General features: G+C 29.5%; 1 protein-coding gene across 1 annotated transcript in view; it reads left to right on the forward strand.

The window, feature by feature from the left end:
- Positions 1-17,548, forward strand: part of LOC129911755 (acetyl-coenzyme A synthetase) — a 32,308-nt gene that overhangs the window by 953 nt on the left and 13,807 nt on the right. The window lies entirely within an intron of this gene.

The following is a 17,548-nucleotide window of genomic DNA, read 5'->3' on the forward strand; positions in this document are numbered from 1 at the left end:
TTTTATTATTCGATTTTCTGTCCAAGAATAATCAATGAACTAGACTTTTTGTATTTGACCTATAATTTTATTTCAATGTTTACTCAATTCGATTCAGTTTGTTGCACTCGTTTAAATAATTCAAATTGTGAGCAATGTGCGCATCAAATTTACTTAACAATTTTTTGATATTTTTTGAACAATTTTAAAAATTATTTATTTGTTAAAATAACGACAAATAAATTTTTAGTAGATTGAAAATGTTTATTGTGAATAATTGTAAATATGTATCTTTATGGAGAATATTTATGGTGCGTAACCCGTAATGAGTTTAATATTCACACATTAAAAATAAATGAAAAAAGAAACAATTTTGTAATTTGTAGATACTTTGTACCATGAAATTTGGTTTGAGTATTTATGTTTTAATATTTCTAACTTGTAATCGCAAAAATAAATTCTCTTTAGGGGGCCAGTTGTATTATTCAGTAAAAATAATCATCATTAAAAGTTGAAACAGGTGAAAAATGGAATTTTTACGTACACGTTCTCGTTTAAAACAATAAGTTAAGTTATGTCAGTATTTAAGTGTCAATTCGCGTTATAAAAATAAACGAATCACTACTAGCCATAACCTATTATTATTCTATTTTCAATGATGCAAAATGATTTAGTAATTTGTTAACTGAAGAGTGGAACATTAAAAAAATCAAAGAAAACTGTGAGAAAATGTTCCAATTTTTGTAAATTGGCATTGCTGTTCAGTAAAACTAATGTTGTTTTCGATTGGACGTCCAGATTTGTCCGGAGGCATTCAGAACCCTTTTGAAACCGTTTTATTGGCATGAAAATTTCAGCTTGAACGTTTCTCGTTTTCAAATTTATTGTTTTCTGTAATTTCAATTAATTGAATATTAAAAATGGGTACATTATTGGTTACATTGGGCAGGTTCAGAAACGTTAGGGACTAAATATTTAGGTAATTTCTCGCTCTCTGAATGGTCGGCTGTCAAAAAAAATCCTTCCATTTTAGGTAATTTTATTGGAAAGCTGACTAAAAAGATAGGCAAGAAAATTTTCCCTGAGTGAAATTTGACAATAGCATCACATCCAAACTAATTTAGTCAATTTGCTCAAATTTCCGTTCAGAAAATGACGTTGCCTAAATATCTAGTCCCTAATATTTCCTGAACGTGTCCATTACCATTTTCTTCGAATATTGATTTATAATATTTCAATTCGAACGCCATAACTTTCGTTTGCAAAAAAAAAAATAATACAAATATTTGACATTTCAAATTTCACAAAAATAAAAAAAAGTGTGTGTACACAAATGTACACGCGTTTGAATGAAGTTATACTTCTAATTCACAAATATTTAATTAGTTGGTTCATACCATAACAAAACTGTTTTACAATTATTATGAGCGCTAGATGGTGCTACTTGCTAATCCCTTTGACATTTCTTTTCCAAAAGTAAATTTTCATCCAAGTGTTTGACTTGTTCTATTCGATATTTCGATATCAGAATGTGTTAATTCTTGAGTGAAACCAATCGAAAACGACATAACTTTCGTCAGTAAAATATATGTATGTATAAAAGCTTTTGACGAAAAGTAGGTAGCTTCTCATTCTCTTCTGTTTTTTTTTTGTTGTCAAAAAAAATTTTTACAATTGATTTTCCATCGATTGATATCAATTTTACATATATTTCAAGTACATATTTTTATAAGATTATGAAATTCTCTAAAAGAAAAATATTACTGATGGTTTTTACTGATCTCTCTAACTGGCTACTAATCTAATCAAAACCACTGTGTACCAGTTAAATTGTTAAACGTTAAAGGATGATCCAAAATACCTTTGAACGCGGTCTAAACGTCCAATTGATAACGACAAAATCACCCAATTTGTCAATTAATCGAAACGATTATTTTGTCAAATCGTAAACAAAATAAATGCGTAGTCATTACCTACAATCCTATTACTTGCGATATAGGTACTATAGGGCAAGTTTAGGATTCGTAAAAAAAATCGAACTCGAGATAACAATTTTACATGACATGATGGAGAACGCCAAAAAAGTGGGTCCGGCAATTCTGTCTGTCTGTCTGTCTGTCTGTCTGTCTGTCTGTCTGTCTGTCTGTCTGTCTGTCTGTGTGTCTGTCTCTATCTGGAGCTGCAGCCTAAACGAGTGAAGTGATTTTCTTCAAACTTGGTAGTTAGCAGTTTTTGGTGATTCCCTAGAGGGGAAATTGAAATTTTTTTTGTATGACCAAAACTAACGGTACCTGCCATATAACGGAAATAGAAAAGGTAATTTTTTTCAAAAACGGCTCTAACGATTTTGATTAAAATTTTTGTGTGTAGTACTACACATAAGAGCCAACTTTTTAAATAAAAAAAATATTTTTTGTACCGTTATTAACGGTACCTGTCATAGAACGGTTTTTTTCGTTTCTGAATATCTCGTACAAAATTAACCCGATTTAAATGAAAATTTTTATACAAAAGTGTGTAAGTAAAGATAATATTAAAATTTTAGAAAATTTTCAAAAAACGCATTTTTGGTTTTTTAAAAAATATTTCAAAATTTTTTTTGGAAAAATCAATTTTTTGAAAACGGATCAATGAAAAATTTTGAAATTTAGTTTTTATGTGTAAATTAATTATTTCTTCAAAATGGCATACCAACTTTTTTTTTGAAAAATGTTAAAAAATTTTATATATAAAAAATTATTTTTTTAAAAAACGGCTCCTACAATTTTTAAAATTTTTTTTCTAAAAATATCTCTTTATACGAGAAATAAAATGGCATATTTGTTTTTTTTTTTAAGATATTTTAAAACGGAGTTTTATTAATTATAAAAACAGATTTAATTTTTTTATACTACTTATGAAATTTCTTCAAAATATCAAATTTTAAATTTCTTGAATAAAAAGCTTTAACATTATAGTTACTTTAAGCATAAGAGCAAGTACGTGCGACCCCAGTCGTGCAATTTATTTTTTACTTGTTCTAATGGTTTCGTCTCAATTTTTTTTTTTTTAATAAATCAAAAAAGTGCGACTGGGCGTCTGGTCTGTGAGTCTGTGCGTTTACTTTTCCAATGCCTGAATGGGTGGACGGATTTTCTTAATATTTATAACGAAGTTTTTTTTTATAGAATTCTAGAAAGATGTTCTTATTTTTAATATCTTGCTTACAATGTATGTACACCTCCCATACAGAACTTTTTAAATTATTGCAATTTTCTCAAGAAATATAACTGTTTTGATTAAACTTTGAACACGTAATATCTATAAATAAAATTGCATGCAATAAAACTGAATTTTTTTTTTTTTTTTGTTCAAAAAGTCACATGCCTATCAAAAAAAATGCCGTTTGCGTTTTTTGCTTATGTTAAAATATGTTTAAAGAATTTGACACTAGATTTTGACTTGGTTCATTGCAGCTTTTAGCTCTCCATTATGCATATTTTGTAAATTAAAATTTGGAAAAAATGTTGGAAATCATTTTTTTTTCTTTTAATACGTATGTACATAATTAGATTATAAAACGAACCTTGATCTATAAAAGCTAAGTTCGGGTCGCAAGAGTATTTTATTTCCTTTTCAATATCACCTTATCTTTCATTTGACATCAAATTTAACCCATAACCATATGAACTCGATAATCCGATGATCTTTTCTAAGATTAAAATATTTTAAATTAATGATTTAATCTTTTTGGGGCCAAAAAGAAAATTACTTTAAATAATTCAACCATAAATTTTGTTCTTTCAACAAATTAATTCATAAAAAAAGTAATTTTGGTATATGTATGTATTAGAGTGACCGCAACTCCCATAGAAAAAATTTTTCGTCAAATTTTTTTCGGGGGAACCCCATAAAATGTTCCGCCTTTGATTTTTAGATAGCCAAAATTTCAGCTCGATTGGATAACTCTAAATGGTGCCGACACTCGCTCAAAGTATCAAAAATCTCTGTTTTTTCACTGTTTTTCGAAGAAAATTAGCTCTAGCTCCAAAACAGATCGGGTTATTTTCACTTTTTATATATTTAATTAAAGGTAGTGTTGTTACACATAATTCAGATGCTTAATTTGTTTAGTTTTACTAAAAAAGAAAAATATTGTCATCAATTTAAATTTTCAGTACTTACCACAAAAAGAGCTGAAGTGCAAACTCGATTTAAAATTAAACTTTTTTTTAACTGTTTTATTCTGCGGATAGGGATAGAATGGATGTTTCTCTATCTCTGGGCCCTCGGGTAGCAAAAGTATGAGGTATAGTCGTGGGGTGAAAGAGCTATTAACAATGAAACTTTCTTTGTTATTGGATCGATGTAAGGCATCTGATAGAAATGCTTCTCGCATAATTATAGCTACAATAGAAGCACTAGGGCAAAATCCAATTGACTTTGTAGTTTCAAAATCAAACTTACATTCAACAAGAAAAAACTTTTGCTTGGTTTAATGCCCCAAGAGCTTATCTGGCTCCTAAACAAGATCTTGATCTTTTGCGTAATTGCATTGAATACCGCAAGATAGACAAAGATATTTCAGAGAAGGCTCTTGATAAATTCTCAAACCATTTATGGTATTTGAGTTCAGAGCAGGCAGGTCTGGCGTTCTTTGACCTAACCTTACCAGATGGCGAACAAAATTAGAAACGGCCAACATAATTTTGAAAACCAGTGAAACGGAAACCAACAGAATAGTAAATCCAAAGCTACAGACACATGAAGATGAACAATTTGTCACAGCAGGGTTAAAAAATATTGTGAACAAAGAAACATTGAACTTTTTCCGCCGATTGAAAATAGACACAAGTTTTCTCAAAGAACCTCCAAATCTTTGGCCCGAAAACCCGCATTTTAAAGAAGGCTTTAAAAAAGTGCAATCACTTAAAGTCGTAAATGACATCACAGAAAGAGGAGTCAAATTAATAACGGATTTTAATAACCTTTTAACTAAAGATGAGGAACAAAAACAATATGTACTTCAAGTAGTCAGTGAGTGCCGAAAATTGTATCCTGATGCTTCCAAAACTACTTTGTAAATCTGTTGATTAAATTTTTTTAGTATTTACTTCATTAATTATGTATAAGAAATGTAACACGATGTTATTTTTTTTTGTTTTTTAGGCCGTGTGTGAATTGCGTAAAATAGTTCACATAGTGTAAAATATTTGACACTGTTGAGGTGAATAAAAAATTTTCAACTGTTAAAAATTTATTGGGCTCTGGGACCTGGTTAAATTTGAGTTAAATTTTTTTTGCAGATCGTTTTGTTTTGTTTTTTTTTTTTTTATTAAAAAGGAGTTTCATAGCAGAAAAGAGGCAGAGAAAAATATTAAACAATAAGCCATACAGCTGAAATTTTTTTGTTCACCTCAATAGTGTCAAAAATTTTACACAGTGTTAACTATTTAACGCAATTCACACACAGCCTTAGAATTCTGTTAAATGTTTCGTTTTTTTAAATAAAACAGTTAAAAAAAAGTTTCATTTTAAATCGAGTTTGCACTTCAGCTCTTTTTGAGGTAAGTACTGAAAATTTAAATTGATGACAAAATTTTTCTTTTTTGGTAAAACTAAACAAATTTAGCATCTGAATTATGTGTAGCAACACTACCTTTAATTAAATATATAAAAAGTGAAAATAACCCGATCTGTTTGGGAGCTAGAGCTAATTTTCTTCGAAAAACAGTGAAAAAACAGATTTTTGATACTTTGAGCGAGTGTCGGCACCATTTAGAGTTATCCAATCGAGCTGAAATTTTGGTTATCTAAAAATCTGCAAAGGCGGAACATTTTATGGGGTTCCCCCGACCAAATTTCGAAAATCGATTTCTTGCGGTCACTCTAGTATGTATATATAATAGGGTTTTCGATTGAAAAAAAAACTGTTTTTTAAATTTTTATCTGTCAAATAACTGATTTTTGATCTTCTTAATTTCAGTTAACTTATCAAAACATCATTGTTTAGAAAGATTTAGATCAATAAAAATTAAGTGATTTTTTTACCAATCGAAAAACCCATAAGTTTTTTACCTCATTTCCAAATTGATTAGATAAACTGAACTTAAAAATAATCATCATCCAAATCAATTAGTTTTTTTTTTTAATGTCTGGTAGCTTAGTTTAGATTTAAGATATTTAAACTGATTTTAAACAACGCCACTTAAGTTGCAGCTGGAAATGCTTCAAATCTGTGAATAACGAAAAATTAGAGAAAAACACATAAGCAACAAAAATAGGTCCAAATAGGTTGGTGTACGGATCTTTTAGTTAATCGGTTTGTGTATCAAATAAAAGATTTTTCGATTCCTTGTAATCAGCAAAGAGCATACAATGAAGATTTTTAGTTTACAGCGTATTTAGAATATCACTATCTATCAGTCTCATGTTCTATTTCATACATATATAAAATTAATTAAAATAAGGTTTAAAAAAATTTAAAAAAAGTACGTATACGCCATAGTGAACACTTACATATGCCCTATGGCTCTCGCTTCCTCATACATTTGTCGAGGAATGGTAAACGTTTAAATATTTTTAATTATGCATATAAAATCTCTTATAGAAACGGCTCTAATGATTCGCTTTCACAGTAAATTTACTTTTTCGATCGGTCAGATTGAAGAAATTTTGATATTGTGATTTTTCATTTTCATTGACTTAAAGTACCTATTGCAAGTTTCACAATCGATTAAGAGGGCGCTTAAGTAACCAATATCAAAAACTTCAGGGCCACTTCTCCTGTTAATATAAACACCTGCTATCTTACCCTCTTACCAACTTAAGTGTCAACTATTAAACTGGCTCCAGGTTTTTTTTTAACTTTTTGTCTGAACAAAGTATCCAAGATTTTACCCTTAGATCAAAATTCAGTTATTTCTAGCTATAACTTGTTTGTATGTAAATATGTACAATGTGTAATGTGCTAAACTTTGTGATCCCCCACTTTTAAAATTTAATTGAAATTTTTTATTTACGTTTAGTTATCAGTCAATAAAGTACTTATTGATATAAATGGATTTGGTAATTTAAGTGGTCACTTGAGCTGTGAATTAAAAAGGGAAATCAAGGTTCTAATAAAAAATATATATTTACCTATACTAGGTACTAGTAGTTTTAGATTTATAATATTCATAGATAAGTAAGTAGGTACCAAACGAATTGAAACACTAAGGGCCAATTTATTGAGCTTCCATTAAATTTTGAAATTTATCGTTTTAGTTAGATTCGATTTTAAACTATTGACGCCTTTAAGTAAACATCATTAAAAATTCATTTAATTCACTCTTCTTTAGTTAAAGCCTTTACTTTTAATGGAAACGTTAAATTTAAAACTCTTTTAAAAATATCCTAGGGAATTTTTATTTTTTTTCAATTCAAACTGTCAAACAAAAAGAACGATTTTGTCAAATTGAATTTGAAGATTTTAACTAGATTATATGAAAAAACATAAAAACTAAGGCGCGTAATTATTTTGTAGCTAAAAACGCAAGACGAAATCAAACAGACGAGAGTCGCGATATACAAAAGTGTTCTGAAATGTTTTGAGATGATTATATAATGCAGCACCTCAACCCTGATTGGTTTTACTAGTAGTGTTTTTTTTTAAGTGGAGAAGTTCTATATGTGCCTTTCTGAGCTAAGAAATGCATTTTTTTTAATTTTGTGTCAATTAAAAATCTAAAATGAAGTGTTGTCTCTCCCCTCTAAATAACAATGAAAGAATTTCTGGTGAGTTGCAGTCATTTTATATATGCATAACTTATTTATGGAACAAATACATTTACATATGTATGTATGTACCTACAAAAAAATTCGCGTCATAATTGTTTTGTTGTTTTAATAATTCTTTAGCTCATTTGACGTTTTTCAAATAAATTAATAAAATTAAACAATAAAGAAATGACATTCCACTCTACTGGAGAGTGAATAAAAAAAAAACCTGTTTAAAACCTCAATTTGCTCTAAAAATCCCTCTTAAAAGCTCGAATTTGGGGTTTTAACTAAAAGGGCTTTTAAATTTAATGCTCAATTAATTAATGATAAGAAACTTCAAAAAAATCCTTAAAAGAGACTGAATTAAACGAATTTTATTTTTAAATTTAAAATTCCCATTTTTAATGGAGATTTAAGTTTAATGGAGAGTCAATAAATTGGGTCTAAGGTCCAATTTATTCACACTCCATTAAATTTAAAGTCGCCATTGAAAAAGGGAAATTTTACAATTTGTATGCGATTTGACAGTTTTATAATTTTTAATGGAGCCTTTAAAAATAATGGAGAGTGAATAAATTGGGCCTAAATGTTATTGTTTAATAAATGATACATAACTACATATTTTTATCTGCCATAAAGTTTGTACAAAATAAAAGCAGTAAATAAAATTTAGGAATCCACTTTAAAATCATACATAATGATAACACTGGTCTACAAAATTTATTTTTTTTTTGTGCGGGCACTTAAATATACTTTTCTATAGGTTTTTGATGTGCTGAACTCGAATCTGAAGTCAGAAATATCCTATCAGCTCCCGTTTTTGAAATATTACCGTTTGAAAGTTAAAAAAAATCGTGTTTTGACTTATTTGGAAGTTAACAAGATTTTCCCCAAATATGAACCAATTTGAGTAAGAATGTTTGGCTTAATTTATTAAAAAAGGAGATGAAAACGTGATACATTACAATAAGCCATAAAACTGACGATATCTCGAACAATAAAAAAGATATCGAAAAGATTTAAAAAATGCTTGAAAGAAGGAAAACAGTTCTTACAGAAACCGTAATAAATTGTATTTAAAAAAAATTTCTTCACATAATAGCATAACCTCAAAAGTAGTTATGTTTGCATCTTCTAACGGTAATATTTCAAAAACGGGAGCTGATAGGATGTTTTTGACTTCAGATTAGAGTTCAGCACACCAAAAACCTTTAGAAAAGTATATCTTAGTCTCGGCACCAAAAACGTTGTTGACTTGTGTAATTAAAACAATTATTCTAGAAAAACAAAAATATTTTTTTCAGAGCATCCAAATTTTTTGTCTTCTACTACTAGATCAAAAACATAACTTTCTTTTACTATTCCAACATACATATAATTACCTTTTCGCATACATTTATTTTAAATTATTTACAAAAAAAAAAGCAGAAAAATGTGATACAAATCGTGCGGTAAATACAAACCGTACGTAAATACTAAAGTTCCAATAAAGCTAAAAATTTACAAATCTTGACAAACCCATTCATTAAATCGCAAAACTTATATAATCATGGAACTTGTCAAATGATTTACATATACACTCTGCCAGTGCGTAATCTGTTGATATAACATTGTTTTCATAGCAGAATTTCGATTCAATTAACATAAAATTATTTACACATTGTTTGCTAAGGCAATCAACACATTTGTGGTAAATTATGAATAAAAATATTTGTTTTACACTAAGCTCTAATTTTTACTAATTTTTAGGGCAAGTTTAGGATTCGTAAAAAAAATCGAACTCGAGATAACAATTTTACATGACATTACGATGATGGAGAATGCCAAAAAAGTGGGTCCGGCAATTCTGTCTGTCTGTCTGTCTGTCTGTCTGTCTGTGTGTCTGTCTCTATCTGGAGCTGCAGCCTAAACGAGTGAAGTGATTTTCTTCAAACTTGGTAGTTAGCAGTTTTTGGTGATTCCCTAGAGGGGAAATTAAATTTTTTTTTTATGACCAAAACTAACGGTACCTGTCATATAACGGAAATAGAAAAGTTAATTTTTTTCAAAAACGGCTCTACGGATTTTGATTAAAATTTTTGTGTGTAGTACTACACATAAGAGCCAACTTTTGAAATAAAAAAAATATTTTTTGTAACGTTATTAACGGTACCTGTCATAGAACGGTTTTTTTCGTTTCTGAATATCTCGTACAACATTAACCCGATTTAAATGAAAATTTTTATACAAAAGTGTGTAAGTAAAGATAATAATAAAATTTTAGAAAATTTTCAAAAAACGAATTTTTGGTTTTTTAAAAAATATTTCAAAATTTTAAATTTCTTGAATAAAAAGCTTTAACATTATTGTTACTTTAAGCATAAGAGCAAGTACGTGCGACCCCAGTCGTGCAATTTATTTAATTATCAGTTAGACCATTAGAAGAATAATGTCAATCTAAAAAAAAAGTTTATTCCCAGAAATTTTCACTAACTGGGATGAATATTGTAAAAGTGACCCTAAAACTAATTTAAATTATGTCTGCATCTTACACAGGGTTTTTTTTTTTAAAGTTGAAGATTAAGAGATTGTAATTAATTGTTAAGATGTTTAGTGGATGTTTTACCCATAGCGAATAATTACACTATACTGCTTAGTGGTTGAAAAACTTAACGAGGCATAACTCCAGTTTAATAATTTCTGTAAAATATTAATTATAAAATAACAAAAGTCCAAATTAATTAGGGGGAGTTAATTCACATTACTATAATTTGCAAATTATTCTCAAAAACTATAAGCTTAATTGAACTTTGCATGTCTGAGTAGATTTATTAGGGTTACCATTACCCATTCGTTTATAATGGGATGAAGGCAGTACTTTTGAAATGCCCTTCTCGAAATATTCTTTGAACGGAGGTTCGTAAAATGTTTCCGGGATATCCTTACAACAACAAAAAAAACACCTAATGAAGAACACTTGGAAAAAATCTCTACCATTTAAGGGAAAATAACAACTATAATTCGCCAAATCTAAGGTTGATAAAGTCTTCTTCCAAGTATGATAGGTATGTGCAAAGGATATTAAATGGGACCTGTTTCAGTGGGACGAGGACAAAGTCGTGTTTTGCGAAACTACAAAATTCAGTCAGTAAAAATTGTACACAAAGTTCAACAATAAAAACTTAAACTGGGAATAGTTAACCTTTTTTCCAGTTAAAATGACTTGGGGTTTGGAACAATTTCAAATAATCAAACATCCATACGAAAAGAACTTTAATATCTGACTGACAATGGAACGTTCGGGTGAAATTGTTCGCTTTACTTGTGTTGAAAACATGTTTATGTCATACCGGATTTTCATTTTGGGTTTAAGGGTGTACAGTAGGGGAGAAGGGGGTACATTTGACATTTAGTTTTTAAAGGTCTGTATTTTCGGAAACTGTTAATGTTGTCCAATGTTTTGTTTTTTATATGATTTATTGACTATTAAAGATTTTACTAACAATAAATTTTTTTACTTTACAACATTTCAACATTTAAAAAAATAATGTTTTCTAAAAAAAGTCATTTTGCCAAAAGTGCCCCGGGACCGGGGCACATTTGCCTTTGAAAGGGGTACATTTGACAATAGTGGACAAAATCCCGCATCGTGTGCATTATATTTTTAAAACTATCAGCGGATCTTGCATCTTGCTCGTCTATTGTTTAATTAGAAAAAAAATTTTTGTTTTAAACAATATAACGAAAAAAAAATAAATCAAAAAATTCATTTTCTAAAAAGAAGAAGAAAAAACAAAAAACCATAAAATATTTCAAAAAATCCCTCCATTTAAATCTTATTCAAAATTAATCGATGTGGATTTATTTTTAAATAATTTATTTAATATATAATTCACCAAAATCAACGTAAAACTGTGCCCACATTGCAAAAGTCAAAGGTGCCTCGAAGGAGCCTCATAACTGTTTTTCTTTTTTTTCAATAACTAATACTATATTTTTACAAAGTTGGTTTTAATTTACTTAACTTTAAGCAAAGTGCTATCCAAATATTGATTCACCATTAAAAAAAATTTTGTATTAGGTTCTGAAATCTCTTACATACAAAAATTAGATCAGATATACAGAAAACACGAAAACACGTGGTACTCCGCGAAAAGTTAATGAAAGACTGCGAAATTTCACAAAATTTCTTTAAATCAAATTAAGCTTCATTCTTCACCCAAACTTTTGTTTATTAAGGGCACGATCATACCGAAAAACGCAAAGTCAAATGTGCCTCGGTGTCAAAAGCGGTGTAGAGCGAAAGTGAATCGAATGTGTGAATCGGATCTGAGATTCACGTGGATAGCAGAATAGGACTGTAAAGGATCAAATCTAAAACACAACGCACGGGTTTCCTGCTTGGTTGATTTGGAAAAAGCTTTCCAGACCGAATTGTTATAGATGACCTCCATTTCAAGTTAACCCAGGACTGTGAAAATTTAAGTTAAATTACAATGCAGCAGTAATTAAAATTTGATCAAGCAATGTTTGTTAACTTTTTCAAGCTTAACATGTCATTATTTTATCTGTATGTAGGTTCCTTACCTAATTCCAAAATTGTTGAGTTTCCATTTTCGAGTAAAATTTGATTAAAGCTCACACAATCTAAATTTTGTGTGACCATACTGTATCTACACAGTAAAGGTGTAATTTAAAAATCCTTGCAAAGACCTGCGCAGTATAATTTCAGTGTAATTGAAGAACATAATAGAAAGAGAGTTGCTATATAGTTAAAACGTAACCTTCTCAACTCTCATCAGAAATACAATACCAAACAAGCTGCAGCAACAAAAAACACAGAATCAACCTCTAACCCTGCCCTGCAGACTGAATGACGTTTGAAGAAGTATACACTTGACAAATGAGATGCTCTCTCACCTTTAACAGGATATTTTCTCCATCACTACACCCAACCCACTCTATGGTCAAATTGCATAATCCTCGCCTCTTAGGTTTTAAAGGAAATGTGAGAATGATGCACACAAACACCTGCCATATAGATTTTTTTTTCTTGTAGTGGCATGTTATTTTTAAATCTCTAATTGAAGTGTAGGGATCGATGCACCAAATGTCGCACATTTATTGTTTATCCTTGAACTAGTTGGTTGAATTTTGTTTGTCTTTTTTTTCAAGATTAATGTTGTTTTTAGTGTTCGTTTTTTTTTTTATCTCAAGGGCAGTAAGAGAGAGAGAATATAGTCCTATATAATTTATATTTTTCTTTTTATTCTTATAAATTCTTTGTAGGCTACCATCCAACAAACGTGTCATCATTTGACCTTCATTGAACTATTTGCTTTTAATTAAAGTTGACAGGGCGACCAGGATTTTTGTTTAGTCTATATACAGTGGCGACAAAATAAATAGCACATCTACCCTAAAATTTCTAAAATGAAAGTTCTTCGCACTTTTTTAACTTAAAAGAGCTGTTTTATTAATGAGGAAGTAAGAACACAGATATATTTGATTTATTAAAAAAGAAATTAAGTACATTGAATTCTTTAACAAAAAATAACAACAAAATCATAAATACAGCTCAAGTTTTTTAGGACAAAATAAATAGCACACTTCCTAAAAACAAAAACAAATTAACAAAAATTTTAACACAGTTAAAAGAAAATAACTAGTATTTGGTTGGGTAACCCTTATTATTTATCACAGCATAAAACCAGCGGTTAATAGACGTAACAAGACTCCGAAATCGTTCAAAAGGTACTGAGTACCAAGCTCGTCGAAATTCCGGCCAAAGTTTGTCCAAATTTGAGATATCAGACCTGTTAATCGCTTTTCCCACGTCACTCTACAAGTCCTCAGTAGGATTCAGATCTGGGGACTGGCTTGGCAATTCCATAACACCGATTTTTTGGACGGATAGCAATTGTTTCACAGACTTAGTCTTATGTTTTGGGTCGTTATCCTGTAGAAATGTCCACTTTAAAGGCATTTCCTTTACAGTAAAAGGTAGAATAGTGTCCCTTAGGATCTCCTTGTACTTAAGGTGGTCCATAATACCCTCTATCTGATGAAATGGCCCCACACCATGCCAAGAAAAACATCCCCAAACAAGAATACTGGCCCCACCGTCCTTAACAGTCTATATTTTATACTGCGGGTCACATTTCAACTGCCTCACGCGGGGAATTTCCGTATGGGGCATTTTGAAATGCCTCTTATGCCCCATAGGGGCATTTGGAAATGCCCCATACGGAAATTCCCCGCGTGGGGCAGTTGAAATGTGACCCGCAGTATAAAATATAGACTGTTAAGGACGGTGGGGCCAGTATTCTTGTTTGGGGATGTTTTTCTTGGCATGGTGTGGGGCCATTTCATCGGATAGAGGGTATTATGGACCACCTTAAGTACAAGGAGATCCTAAGGGACACTATTCTACCTTTTACTGTAAAGGAAATGCCTTTAAAGTGGACATTTCTACAGGATAACGACCCAAAACATAAGACTAAGTCTGTGAAACAATTGCTATCCGTCCAAAAAATCGGTGTTATGGAATTGCCAAGCCAGTCCCCAGATCTGAATCCTACTGAGGACTTGTAGAGTGACGTGGGAAAAGCGATTAACAGGTCTGATATCTCAAATTTGGACAAACTTTGGCAGGAATTTCGACGAGCTTGGTACTCAGTACCTTTTGAACGATTTCGGAGTCTTGTTACGTCTATTAACCGCTGGTTTTATGCTGTGATAAATAATAAGGGTTACCCAACCAAATACTAGTTATTTTCTTTTAACTGTGTTAAAATTTTTGTTAATTTGTTTTTGTTTTTAGGAAGTGTGCTATTTATTTTGTCCTAAAAAACTTGAGCTGTATTAATGATTTTGTTGTTATTTTTTGTTAAAGAATTCAATGTACTTAATTTCTTTTTTAATAAATCAAATATATCTGTGTTCTTACTTCCTCATTAATAAAACAGCTCTTTTAAGTTAAAAAAGTGCGAAGAACTTTCATATTAGAAATTTTAGGGTACATGTGCTATTTATTTTGTCGCCACTGTACCTATACCTAAGTACTTGTACACATGTAAGAAATATGGCGCCAGTTTCCTTTTATTATTAAATTCATATTATGTAGACATCATAATGATATCATACCACACCTCATTACTATTGGATTTCATTTTTGCTCTTCTAAAAAAAAAAGTCTACTGTCAAATGTAAGCAACTATCAATTTGTAAAATGTCTTCTTAACGTTGAAAATTTAATGAGATTTTTCTCCTGCTCGTATTACTAATCAATTTAAAAATGTCTTGCAAATTTGTAAAGAAAAATGTTTTCTGTAGGTACTTTACTGAAAATAAAAAACTAGAAAGGGAAGCTTTGAATCTAGATATTTAGTTTGATAATAAATAAATTATGATTTCTTAATGATGATGATTTCTTAATGATATCTATTTTAGAATGTTGTAGAAACAATGCTGTAAAAATATTTTCATCCAATTTTAATATGTGTTAAGATTTCGGCATTAGAGATATACAAAGGTGATTTAAAAAGGTGTTTCTATCCCATTTGATTGCTTTGATCTACAAAATAAATAATACGTAATTTTTTATAAATGCTTAAAAACTTTCTAGCATTAAAAAAAATTGGTATACCATTTTCAAGAAGATATTAATCAACACTTAAAAATTTCAAAAAAAATTAATTTTTAAATAAAATTTTTAATTTTTTTATCAAAAAATTTTTGTTTAAACTTTGTAAAGTTTTAATATAACGGTTACTTAAATGCTTTCGTATAAAAATTAACGTAAAAATTCAGAAATTCATTCTTTGTCAGAATGACTGTTTAAAAAATAAAATGCACGACTGGGTCGCACGTACTTGCTCTTGTAGTTCACAGTATCTTTATCTTAAATATCTATTGGAAATTTAAGATTTTGTTTAGTGTCGAGAAAATAAAAAATCAAAAAAAAATCGAAAGTTTAAAAATTAAATTAAAAATTTTTTTTTTTTCAAAAATGTTTTTAAAAATATTTTTTTTTTATATTTTATAGAGATATGGAGATATGCGTTAAAAAGGCGATATTAAAAAAATAAAAAAAAAACTTGTCTAGGGAATAGCGTAAAAAGCATCTGTACCAAGTTTCAAGCAAATCCATTGATCCGTTTAGGCCCTAACTCGATGTAGAGATGGACGCACATACGGACACGGCATGACGAAAACCACTTTTTTGATCTTCTCCATTATCGTAATGTTGGTTTTGATTAAAACCTCAATTTTTTTTTCTACACGAAACCAATACTTGCCCTATAGAGCAAGTAAAAAATTATCACAAAAGTACCAGCTTATTTCCAACATAATACGCAAAAATTTTAACCAAAACCTCTAGGAATTCACCCGAAACTGCTAAACTGGAAAGTTTGAAGAAAATTGGTTTACAGATTTAGGGCATATTGGAGATGCACGCAGACATTAAGCCAGAATTTCGAACCCTACTACTACTAAACTAGTGGAAATAATTAAGGGATCAAACAAAAATTACAAATTTTTTGAAATTTTTCAAGTGACTTTTTTCTCTTAAAAAATGGTCGTACTATGATATTAAACAAGTAGGATTTAAGTCCTTGAACTTGTAAAGTGCACGACTGGGTCTCACGAACTTGCTCTTAGAGGTGAGGTTGCTTAAATTTTTGAAACTTTTTATATAGAAGTTTGGTAAATAAAAGTAAGTATTCATACGAAAAGACAATAAAATAAAAAGCAAAAATTCGATTCAATCCATAGAGCCATTTTGTTTTATTCGATCGAAATTTTGCTTAAAAATTAAAGACCACGATTTTGACTTTAAATAAAATCTAACAAGTGCAAAAAAATTTATCACTTTAATTTAAGGGAAAAAATCAAAAATTTTGGACTCCCAAAAACAACCGCCGGAATCACTTTTAAATTTTTGGGAGTAAAAAAAAATCATTTTTATCACAAAAAAAAATCGACTTCAATGGATCGAAACTGTGTTTTATGGTTTTTTCATTCTATAGCAAGAACTGAACGAAATTGAAATGGCACCAGCTTTCCAATACAAAAAGAATTACCAAAATTGGTTCACTCCGTCCAAAGTTATGAGGTTAACAAACATAAAAAAATATACAGAAGAATTGAATACCTCATCCTTTTTGGAAGTCGGTAAAAAAATAAAAAAAAAAAAAATTGGACAACTTTCCAATAAAACTAGAACCACTGTGTGACAAGGCACTGTTTGAATATTCTATTACCTATATTTCCTACGTAAATGAATGATTAGTTGTAAGAACTTGACTTAATTACCAACCTATATTTATTAATTTGTTCAATTCAATGTATTTATGTTTAAAATTATTGAAAATATTTCCTGGCGGTTTGGAAATCATTGAACTTTTCGGAAATAAATTAACATGTTTCCATTACCTGACAAATAATTTATTGTAAAAACTTATGTTAATCAAAACCGCACATAGTCTATACATACTTCCTATCTGCATTTAATTTTGTTTGTATTGAAACTTTTGAAATAGATTTGAATATTGAACTTTTACCTTGTTGATTTTTTTTTTTTCAATCGTTTAATGTTCATTTACAGAACAGAAAAAACATTTATACCTTGGAACCTTAAGTAATAATAAATATTTTCACGTAATCATATTTCGTTTTTGTTTAAATGTGCAAAAAATATGTCTAATTAAAATCTTAGGTATGTAATTCTTTACACCCCTTTATTTAGGAATAAAAACTTGAATTAGAAAAAGTATGTACCTATACTTGCTGTCTATACTTGGTAGATAAATTTCAGGCAAACAGAAAAAAAATTATTTTAAGTGTA

The sequence above is a fragment of the Episyrphus balteatus genome, chromosome 2 (assembly GCF_945859705.1).
Source record: "Episyrphus balteatus chromosome 2, idEpiBalt1.1, whole genome shotgun sequence".
In the NCBI taxonomy this organism is placed as follows: Eukaryota; Metazoa; Arthropoda; class Insecta; order Diptera; family Syrphidae; genus Episyrphus; species Episyrphus balteatus.